The 11,834-nt window shown below is 48.1% G+C and overlaps 1 pseudogene; it reads left to right on the top strand.

Moving 5' to 3' along the window:
• Window positions 1-3,494: 3,494 nt before the first annotated feature.
• LOC141039331 (uncharacterized) overlaps window positions 3,495-11,834 on the top strand; it is a 47,362-nt pseudogene continuing 39,022 nt past the window's right edge.

The raw sequence follows: 11,834 nt of genomic DNA, 5'->3' as shown, positions 1-11,834 counted from the left end.
ATCTCTGGCCATCCACCTCATTTTCTTTGTGCCTTTGAATTCCTGCAACCTGAGTTTCTTGCACATCATCCAGAGAGATCCCCAGTTTCTATCCTAAGCTGATAGATTGGGAGCCATTCTCCTCTTTTTAAATGTCATCATCAGATAAATGTACTCTTTCTGCATCTACCACATTTTATCCAACATTCACCGAGGAAGAATCTGAAATTGTATTTTCCCCTTCTGTCACATCATTTCCTTTTGGCATTGAGCAAGATCCACTTCATTTTGAGCTCTGATTTAAGCCTCTCTCTGCTCCAGAGTCATTTTAGTTCTGGTACTAGCACAAATCTTATTTACCCCTGCATCACCCTCACTTGTCTTAGCTTTTTTTGGGTCTCTTACAAGATCCTCCTCCTCTTGGAAATCCATCCAATCTTCAAAACCTTGAGACAATCCATTCTCATATTTCATCCATCCTTCTTCCACATTACTCTCTAGGTAGTTCAAAGAAAATTATATATACCATCAACATTGGGGTAGTGAGCTTAGTCCACCTTGGTATTTTATTGTGATCTACTACAACTACTTTTATCCTTACCAGGAAGATTCCTTGAAGGTGACCATATCCACTTCTTGAGTCACCCCAGCATTGATCCCACCTCATGTAAACCATGGAAATTCTTGAGTGTCTTGGGAACAACTTTTGCTTTAACCCAAACCACATACATACTTCCCACTACCAGTGAGTCATCATTACAAATTTTGGCATTAACCATAATGGTTCCACCCTTCAAAGGCACCCAGTCATATATAGCAGCTTCATTTATCTTGGCCATAGAAGGATAGTTTACCAAAAAGGTTGTCTCAGTGACCTTCTTAGCTTTCAGTCCCATCTCCATGGGTATGTTTTGGCTAAGCACCTAACCAACTGTTCAACATCGAAGTTAACATCAGAACCTTCCCTACGTCTCACCAAAGCCACTGCATCATTGTTTTCACTTGACCCAAGATCTTTGACATGTCCAGAAATGAAACAGCCAAGCCCTTCACCTCCAAAACCCACCAGAGTGGCAACTAGTTTCTTCTGATGAAGCCAAGCACAGAAGTCTGCAATATGTGAATCCTTTGAGCAGATGACACACTTAAATTTAACCTCACATCCTTTTGAGCAATGACCTTTGACTCCACATTTGTGACAAACAATTTTCTCCAAGGGCGCAACTTTACCAGAAGAAGCACGTGAAATATTTCCATCCCCCGTAACACCCCCACATGCCGAGCTAGATTTAGTCTGATCTGATGCCTTACCAGCACCTACTCCCCCTTGATATCTAGTTTTCTTCGAATATGAGGATGCCACAACCCCTGACTGTTTGGACACCGTAGGATTGGAGCCAGTATTACCCCCTGCATTGGTGGCTAGCGTCGATACTGAGCATTGCCTCCACAGAAACACGCCTCAAAACCTTTGTCCTGATAGCTTTGATCTCTTGGACGATAGCAGTTGTTCTGGAAAATGTTGTTTCAGAAATTTCTGGGAGGGAGACGTGGCTGGAATTGTTGATTGTAGTTGTACTCACGATAAATCCTATCGACCCCTCTCCCTCTTCCCCCACCACCATACATTCTCTCCCCTCCACGATCAAATCCAAAGCGATCTCCCATCAGATTTTCTTCACCCACTGAGTTCGTCGAGACGGCTGGGCGGCGGCACCAGAGATGGGAAAGGTTCGAGCTCAAGGAAGGATTAGGGTTGGTGGTTTGTTTCTCCCCAACTACCCCACCCCCATCACTCATGTGCTCTCCCAGCCTCTCTCTAGCCCAGCCCAACTGCCGGCAAACACAAAACGGTCCACAGTACGAATGAAAATGAAAATTTCCCCTCTCAGCACAATATCATCCCCTGTATCCCCAATCTGCCTTGCCGGAGAACGAGCGGTAAGCGGCACACCGGTGAGCCTATAGGTTACTGGGGTATAAACTTTGCCATTTCTCCCTCTAGGTAGCCAGTTTGGCTCATCAGCATTGCCTACATCTATAGTTTTCCTCCTGAATTCTCCCGCAAAAAAAAAGTTTCCTCCTAAATTTCTGAAACCAATTACTACAACTACAAACTGAATTCTGACAATGAACAATGGGTGATACAGTCCTGCGACTTCCAGGCGAGTGTACGTACCTGAACTCTGGCAGAATTGGTGCATCTCATCTATCTGTGTCTCGATTACGCTTCAGGTTGCTAGCCAACAAGTCCAATTTCGATCTCCCCTGACTACGAGCATCCTTCTTCTTCTTCATCCTCTTAGCTTGCTGCAAAGCGTCCCCAAAAGTAGCAGGTTGAGGAGCAACAACAGCTATATCTTCCTCATCTTCTGAGCCCAACTCTTCTTCTTCCAGATCACACAATCTCCAAAAGCGTCCACCCATTGTGGAAGGCGGAGGATCTTCCGCGCCACCCCTCACGGGCGAGGCAGCCGACAAATCACTACATCTGCCCCCCTGCTCTGGTGCTCTCAGTCCATCGCCAGTTCCGACGAGAGGAAGGGCAGCAGATCCACTCGCTTCGGCGGCGATGGAACTCTGGTGGGCATCAAACCCACCACGCACTCCCACCTTGCACTGCGCTGCGAATCTTCCGATTTCGCCTCCTGCTTCGCCCAGGTTATAAATGCCACCGGCGGCGCGGATGGCAGCGGCTCCTGGCCCGCTCCGACTCCGTGTTGGAATAAGCCACGGCATGTGTGGTCGGGCTCGTCGGGCGCATCGGGTGCGCGCGGGATGGGCGGGACACACTTGTGCCGTCAGGCTCGTCGGGTTCGTCGGGCGTGTCGGTGGCGCGCGGGACGGGCGGGACGCATGGGACGCAGCGGCGACGTGGCGTAGGTGTGCGTGCGTGTGTGACGTGGTGGTGTGAGTTATTAGCTAGCTAGACGGGCATGCATGCATGTATTAGTTGTTGTTTAGTAGTTTGGCTGTTAGCAGCGGCGGCCGCGTCGTGCGTGAAGACCGAGCAGATCGCCTGATGTAGCTGGGCATGTTCGTGGGTGCGTAAGAAGCGTAGGTGTTGCGTTGCTGCTGGGCTACAAAACCAGCCGGTTTGTACATGTTTGAGGTGAGCTGGTATCGTGAGAAGAAAAGAACACACGCCGGGGCGTTGGTCACTAAAAGTGCTCCTTCTTCTACCTCCATCCATCCGTGTGAGAGAGCGGTTCTAACAATTGGTATACAGAGCTTCGGTTCGGGCGATCACCGGCGACCATGGCGCTCGTCCCACACGGCAGCGGTGCGGGCGGATCGGCGACGATGGCGATGCCGATGCTGACCGTGGACAACTACACAGTCTGGGCCATCAAGGCGCAGGCGATCCTCGACGTCTATACCGTATGGGAGGCGGTGGCGCCAGGCGACGCGGCGGTGAACGCCAAGAAGGACAAGATGGCACGCGCATTGCTCCTCGGTGCGTTGCCGGAGGATGTGCTGCTGCAGGTGTCGACAAAGCTCACCGCCAGGGAGGTATGGGACTCCCTGAAGGTGAGGTTCATCGGCGCCGATCGGGTCCGCGCGGCGAGGCTGCGGACGCTACGCGGTGAATTCGACCGGATGAAGATGGCGGACGGCGAGGAGCTCGACGTGTACGGCGGGAGGCTCGCGGCGATGGCGCGAGGTATGTCAACCTCGGGGAGACTGTAACACCCACGATGCGGCTATACCTCCCACGTGTCGAGGCACGACTTAGAGGCATAACCGCATTTTGGTTTTGTCGCAAGAAGGGTCGTCTTCACACAATCCCATGTAATGAACAAGAATGGGATAACGAGAGTTGGCTTACAATCGCCACTTCACACAATACATAAATTAAATCATACATCATCCAAATCCACACATAGACCGACTACGGTCAAATCCAAATGAAAATAAGATAACCCCAAATGCTAGATCCCCGATCGTACCAACTGGGCTCCACTACTGATCATCAGGAAAAGAAACATAGTAACCACCACGTTCCTCGTTGAACTCCCATTTGAGCTCGGTTGCGTCATCTGCACTGGCATCGTCGGCACCTGCAACTGTTTTGGTAGAATCTGTGTGTCACGAGGACTCAGCAATCTCACACCCACGAGATCAAGACTATTTATGCTTATAGGAAAGGATGGTGTAAAGGTGGAGCTGCAGCAGGCACTAAGTATATATGGTGGCTAACATACGCAAATGAGAGCGAGAAGAGAAGCAACGCAACGGTCGCGAAGCTAGAAATGATCAAGAAGTGATCCTGAAACTACTTACGTTCATGCATAAGTCAAACCGTGTTCACTTCCCGGACTCCGCCGAGAAGAGACCATCACGGCTACACACGCGGTTGATGTATTTTAATTAAGTCAAGTGTCAAGTTCTCTACAACCGAACATTAACAAATTCCCATCTGCCTCATAACCGCGGGCACGGCTTTCGAAAGATAATACCCTGCAGGGGTGTCCCAACTTAGTCCATTATAAGCTCTCACGGTCAACGAAGGATAAACCTTCTCCCAGGAAGACCCGATCAGTCTTGGAATCCCGGTTTACAAGACATTTCGACAATGGTAAAACAAGACCAGCAAAGCCGCCCGATGCGATGACAAATCCCGATAGGAGTTGCACATATCTCGTTCTCAGGGCACACCGGATAAGTCAAGCTACTAGTAAAACCAGGCCTCGAGTTTCCCCGAGGTGGCCCCGCAGGCTGCTCGGTTCGGACCAACACTCGAAGGAGCACTGGCCCGGGGGGGTCTAAAATAAAGATGACCCTCGGGCTCGCGAAAACCCAAGGGAAAAGGCTTAGGTGGCAAATGGTAAAACCAAGGTTGGGCCTTGCTGGAGGAGTTTTATTCAAGGCGAACTGTCAAGGGGGTCCAATAAATCACCCAACCGCGTAAGGAACGCAAACTCAAGGAACATAATACCCGGTATGACGGAAACTAGGGCGGCAAGAGTGGAACAAAACACCAGGCATAAGGGCGAGCCTTCCACCCTTTACCAAATATATAGATGCATTAATTAAATACGAGATATTGTGATATTCCAAAATATCCATGTTCCAACATGGAACCAACTTCAACTTCACCTGCAACTAGCAACGCTATAAGAAGGGCTGAGCAAAAGCGGTAACTTAGCCAAACAACGGTTTGCTAGGAAAAGATGGTTACAGGCTTGACATGGCAATATGGGAGGCATGATATAGAAAGTGGTAGGTAGCGCAGCAAAGCAATAGAACGAACAACTAGCAAAGCAAAGATAGAAGTGATTTCGAGGGTATGGTCATCTTGCCTGCAAGGTTCTCAGAGTTGTCGAAAGCTTGATCCTCGTAAGCGTACTCAACAGGTTCCTCGTTCATGAACTCGTCTCCCGGCTCTACCCACAGCAAGAACACAAGCGACGGAACCACAATCAATCACGGGAAATGCACAAGCAACATGATGCAAAACATGCATGATATGCGAGATGTGGTATGCGATGCGTATGCGTGCTCCGGAAGAAAAAGGATGAACAAGGCAGTAACTTGGAAAACCAAGTATGCCACTGGAAAGATGAGATGATTTCGGTCGAAATCGATATAAAGATCACCGGAAACGGATGCACGGTTTGCAAATGGCAAGCAAAACAAGAATGACACGAATCTGCGATTAACAGCATGATATCACTTCGAATACATCAAGTAACTATGCTACAGCACCCCAACATAGCAAAAAAGCATATGGCTGTAATCTACTGGAGATGCTTGACAAAAGATGAACACTGAGCTACGGCTAGATCACAAAATAACAGATTCAAACAACCATGGCAAAAGTGCAAAAAATATCAGGTTCACAGACTTGGTGAAATTACTGGACATGGCAGAAACAGCATCAGGTAGCAATGTTCAGAGCAAGAAAAACACATGCTACAGGAACCTAACATATCAAAACAACGCATGGACTAAATCTACTAAATTCATAGAATAAAAGTCCCTTACTGACCATGATCCAAAAAAGACCAGAAGATATGATGGCACCCATGTAAACATAGCAAGTTACGTTAACAGGTTTCAGACTTGGCAGAAAACAGAGCATGTCAGTAAACAGAATTATGAAGGCATCTTGGTGAACTTGATTCACTCATCACAAGGCAATGCATGACAAAACAAGCATACCTACAGCAATATGGAATGTTTATGAAGCTAACCATGGCAAGAGAAAGTTCATAGCATGAAAGGATCAACTACAACAACCTTTGCAAAAATGAATATCATGTTAACAATCTGCCAGGAATATTTTATAGCAAAAGTAGAGCAAGATTACGACATGCTATGGCACTCCATAATTGCAAACAGGGGAATGTATGGATAGAGAACAATTATATCTACAAAACATCCTTACTGAACATACTCAAAATAAACATGGATCTCACTGTAGCCACAAGGATATATAGCAACAAAATAACAGCAGTAACAGACTTGGTGAAAATCCTGTCCCTGAAAACAGAAACATCACGAAGCCTAGCTTGCATGCTTGTGCTAGTCACCATATAGATCACAAAAATACATGGCATACACCTCTGTAAATATGGCATGGCATATATCAAAACACATCTAGAGCTCATACTCATAAGATGCACACATTAAATGCAACAAAAATAACAAATCACCAAGTTCTGTTAACAGACAGCAGTAAACATCATATAGCACTCTTGCACCAGAGATTTGGGCATCAAGATGAACTCAAATGAGCATGTCACAATGGAACAAAATGAAGAGAATCTCCAGACGAATATTTCGATATATCATGCATGCAAAACGGAGCCGTATGTAAAGAGATATGATGCGATGAACATGAGCACATAATGCAATATATTTTCAGGACTTGGAGAATTTCGGGGGGGGGGGGGGGAGAAGTCAGCCGTTCGGTGGATCTGGATCTGGCGCGGCTCGGGCGCGCGGTCGCCGAGCTCGCCGGAGTTGGAGCCGGGGAAGGGCGGCGATGTACCGGAGAGGGAGGAGGAAGGCGCCGGCGGCGGGCGACGGGGAGGTGGGCGCGGGCATGCTCGGGCGCGGGGACGGAAGACGGCAGAGCGGCGGGGAGCACCGGCGATGGCGGCGGGGGAGCTCGCCGGCGGCGGAGATCCGGGGCGCGGGGGAGCCGTGGGAGGCGCTGGCGGGCGCGGGCGGCCGCGGGTGCGGGGACGCGGGCCGCGGGGGCCAGCAGACGGGCCCGGCGGGCTTCGGCGGCGGCGGCGGCGTACGGGCGCCACGTGGCGCGGCGTCTGTGGGCGAGGGCGGCGGCGCAGTTTGTCCGGCACGGACCGGACGTGTCCGGCGCGCGGAGGGAGCGGGGTTAGGGTTTGATCTGCGTGAAAATATCGGGGGGATCACCTATTTGTAGCTAGAGGGAGCTAGGAGACTCCAAATGGAGTGCGGTTTTCGCCCACACGATCGTGATCGAACGACCGAGAGCATGGAGGGGGCTTAGAAGGGTTATTGGGCTGTTTGGAGGGGGGTTTTGCTGCAACACACAAAAGGACTTTGCGGTTACCCGATTAACCGTTGGAGCACCAAACGACCTCCAAATGGAACGAAACTTGACAGGTGCTCTTCCGGTGTTATCCCAAGGCCACTTGGCAAGCCTCGGTCCATTCCGAGAATGTTTAACACCCGCTCACGAAAACAAACAAGAGGGGTGCGACGGTGCACGTGGGAGTGTCGGATTGCAAAACGGACAACGGGGAAAATGCTCGGACGCATAAGACGAACACGTATGCAAATGCAATGCACATGATGACATGATATGAGATACATGACATGAACAAAATGCAACACGAAAAACAAAAACCGACCACGGAGGGAATATCATAACACATAGCCGAAAATTGCAAGAGTTGGAGTTACAAATATGGAACGTTACATCCGGGGTGTTACAACACTCCACCACTACGAGAGGATCTCGTCCCGAGATCTAGGACTGAAAGAACTCCGGATATTCAGAACGGAGGTGGTCCTCGCGCTCCCAGGTGGCTTCTCGGTCGGAATGGTGTGACCACTTCACTTTCAGGAATTTGATTGACTTGTTGCGAGTCTTGCGCTCGGTTTCTTCAAGAATAGCAATGGGGTGCTCATGATAAGACAGATCTTCTTGGAGATCAATCTCTTTGAAGTTGATGGTGCGCTCAGGAGTCTTGAAGCACTTCCGAAGCTGTGACACGTGGAACACATCGTGCACGTTCGCGAAGTTGGAGGGAAGCTCAAGTTGATAGGCGAGGTCGCCTCTTTTGCCAATGATCTTGAAAGGACCCACGTATCTAGGGGCAAGCATCCCTTTGATACCGAAGCGACGAGTGCCTTTCATTGGAGAGACGCGGAGGTAGACATGGTCTCTGATCTCGAAAGCCAAATCACGGTGCTTGTTATCATAGTAACTCTTCTGGCGCGATTGCGCGGCTTTGAGATTTTCACGGATGACTCTACACATTTCTTCAGCCTCTGTGATTAAGTCATTGCCAAGAAGTTGGTGTTCACCAGTCTCTGACCAATTGAGAGGAGTACGGCACTTTCTGCCATAGAGAATCTCGAATGGAGCCTTGCCCGAACTCGCTTGGAAGCTGTTGTTGTAGGAGAACTCGGCATATGGGAGGCAATTTTCCCACTTCATCCCAAAGGAAATGACACAAGCCCTGAGCATATCTTCAAGAGTTTGATTGACTCGCTCGACTTGGCCACTAGGTTGAGGATGGAAAGCTGTGCTGAAGCGAATGTTGGTGCCCATGGCCTTCTGGAAGGAGTCCCGGAACTTAGAAGTGAAGATGCTTCCACAATCTGAAGATATCAATTGTGGAATGCCGTGCAAGGAGACAATCCTGGAGGTGTATAGCTCTGCCAACTGAGCCGCTGTGATAGATTCTTTGATTGGAAGGAAATGAGCCACTTTTATAAGCTTGTCAATGACAACGGAGATAGCATCATTTCCACGCTTGGACTTGGGAAATCCAGTCACGAAGTCCATTTCATTATGATCAAACTTCCATTCTGGAATAGCAAGAGGTTGGAGGAGACCAGCTGGTCGTTGGTGTTCTGCTTTCACTCTTCGACAGACATCACATTCATTCACGAATTGAGCGATTTCTCACTTCATTCGAGTCCACCAATACGACTGCTTGAGGTCATGGTACATCTTTGTACTTCCAGGATGAATGGAAAGAAGAGAATTGTGTGCCTCGTTCATAATGACTTTCCTTAGATCACCTTTAGGAACCACAATCCGGTCCTCGAAGAATAAAGTGTCTTTGTCATCAATGCGATAGCACTTGTATTTGGAAAGACCCTTGCCAATGCCACGTTTCACCTTCTTCACCATGGTATCCAGGAGTTGTGCCTCACAAATTTGATCTTCCAAAGTAGGAGAGACTATGAGGTTGGCAAGAAAGCCTTGAGGAACAACTTGGAGATTCAGCTTGTGGAAAGCTTCACAAAGGTCCGGTTGAAATGGCTTGAGAATTAGGCTGTTGCAATAAGCCTTCCTGCTCAAAGCATCTGCAATGACATTGGCCTTGCCTGGAGTATATTCAATACTCGGATTGTACTCTTGAATCATCTCGACCCATCGAGTCTGCCTGAGGTTGAAGTTTGGCTGAGTGAAGATGTACTTGAGACTCTTGTGATCGGTGAATATGTCCACTTTTCTTCCCAACAAGAGATGTCTCCATGTTATTAATGCATGGACAACTGCCGCCAACTCAAGATCGTGAGTGGGGTATTTCTTTTTGTTGGGCTTCAACTGACGAGAGGTATAGGCCACAACTTTCTTCTCTAACATTAACACAGCACCGAGACCTTGAAGAGAAGCATCACAGAAAACTTCGAATGGCTTGGATTCGTCAGGAGGAGTCAAGACAGGAGCTGTGACGAGTTTCTCTTTGAGAGTGTTGAAAGCAACGTCACACTCAGGAGACCAGACATACTTCACATGCTTCTGGAGGAGGTTGGAAAGAGGCTTTGCAATCTTAGAGAAACTCTCAACGAATCTTCGGCAATAGCTTGCAAGACCAAGGAAACTGCGGAGCTGCTTGACATTCTGAGGAGGTTCCCAATTCACAATTGCAGACACCTTCTCGGGATTAACAGCGATGCCCTTGGCAGAGATGATATGACCAAGGTATAGAACTTCATCGAGCCAAAACTCACATATTGAAAACTTCGCATAGAATTGATACTCTCTGAGCTTGTCGAGCACCAATCGCAAATGTTTGGCATGATCCTTCTTATTCTTGGAGAAGACCAAGATATCATCGAGATACACCAGGACGAATTCATTGGTATAGGGGTTGAAGATAAAATTCATCATCCGAGAGAATGTTGGAGGAGCATTGACAAGGCCGAAAGACATGACAGTATATTCATAAGAACCAAACCTTGTTCTGAATGCTGTCTTGGGAATATCTTCTTCACGAATGCGAATCTGATGATAACCCATACGAAGGTCAAGCTTGGAGAATACTTTAGCTCCTTTAAGTTGCTCGAATAGCTCATTGATGTTGGTAAGTGGATACTTGTTCTTGATTGTCTTCTTGTTCAATGGACGGTAGTCGACACAAAGTCGGTCCGTGCCATCCTTCTTTTGGACAAAAAGAACACCACAACCCCACAGAGATGAACTCGGTCTGATCAAACCCAGACGCTCTTGTTCATCGAGCTGTTTCTTCAATTCTTTCAGCTCCTTGGGTCCAAGCTTGTAAGGACGCTTGCAAACGGGTTCAGTGCCAGGCTTAAGGTCGATAAAGAACTCAACTAGCCGGAGAGGAGGCATACCCGGAAGCTCTTCTGGAAAGACATCTTGATACTCACAAACGACTGCAATTTGAGAAATAGCATCCAACTCGCCCTTCTCATTGAGAGAAAACAACCGAATGGTTTCATCACAAGCGGCATAGATGATAACATCCTCAAAAGAGTGTGTCAATTGAATTTCCCTGGCAGCACAATCAAGTTGAGCCTTGTGCTTAGAAAGCCAGTCCATCCCGAAAATTAGATCAATATCCGAGTCACCAAGAACAATTGGAGAAGACAGAAATTTATAGTTTCCCATCTTGATGGAAACATCCGGAACCACCAAACTAGAACTCAAACGTTTCCCCGGAGAAACGACATCCATGGGTTTACCCAGATGTGAACAAGTGAATTCATGCTTGGCAAAAAACGGTCTTGACATGAAGCAAAGCGAAGCAGCAGTATCAAATAAGACTTTTGCAGGAATATCATTAACTGAGAGATTACCCATTATCACATCAGTAGATTCCTCCGCTTGAGCTGCATTCATCATGTTCACCTTTGCAGACTTGGGGTTATGCTTGACCACTACATTGCTAGAATATCTCACAGGAGGAGGAGGCGGAAGACGCCTTTGGTTGAAACACTTGTTAGCATAGTGACCTTTTTGCTGACACTTGTTGCAAGTCACCTCTGAGAGTGGACGATGATAAGGAGCATTGGACTTTGGAGCTTGATTCTGAGACTTGTTCTGATAGCCAGGGTTGGATGAGTGGGAAGATCCATGGCCACCTTTGTTCTTCTGCTGGAAAGGCTGACGAAACGGAGGAGGAGGAGGCAACCAGAACTTCTGTTGCTTAGCAGCCACTAGTGAGGAAGAAGAAGACTGAACTGCGTCCCTGACTCTCTTCTTAGAAGCCTCACACTTGAGCTGAGCAGCCTCTTGTTTCAGTGCCATGTTGTACAAATCATCATACTTGGTCGGCTCAAAAAGCACAAGAGGTAATTGCAGATCATCTCTGAGGCCACCTCTGAATTGATAGATCATGCTCTTTTCATCAGGAACGTCTTGCTTAGCGAAGCGAGCG

Source organism: Aegilops tauschii, chromosome 1, assembly GCF_002575655.3.
Source record: "Aegilops tauschii subsp. strangulata cultivar AL8/78 chromosome 1, Aet v6.0, whole genome shotgun sequence".
Classification (NCBI taxonomy): Eukaryota; Viridiplantae; Streptophyta; class Magnoliopsida; order Poales; family Poaceae; genus Aegilops; species Aegilops tauschii.
This window is presented reverse-complemented; position numbering and strand designations above follow the sequence as displayed.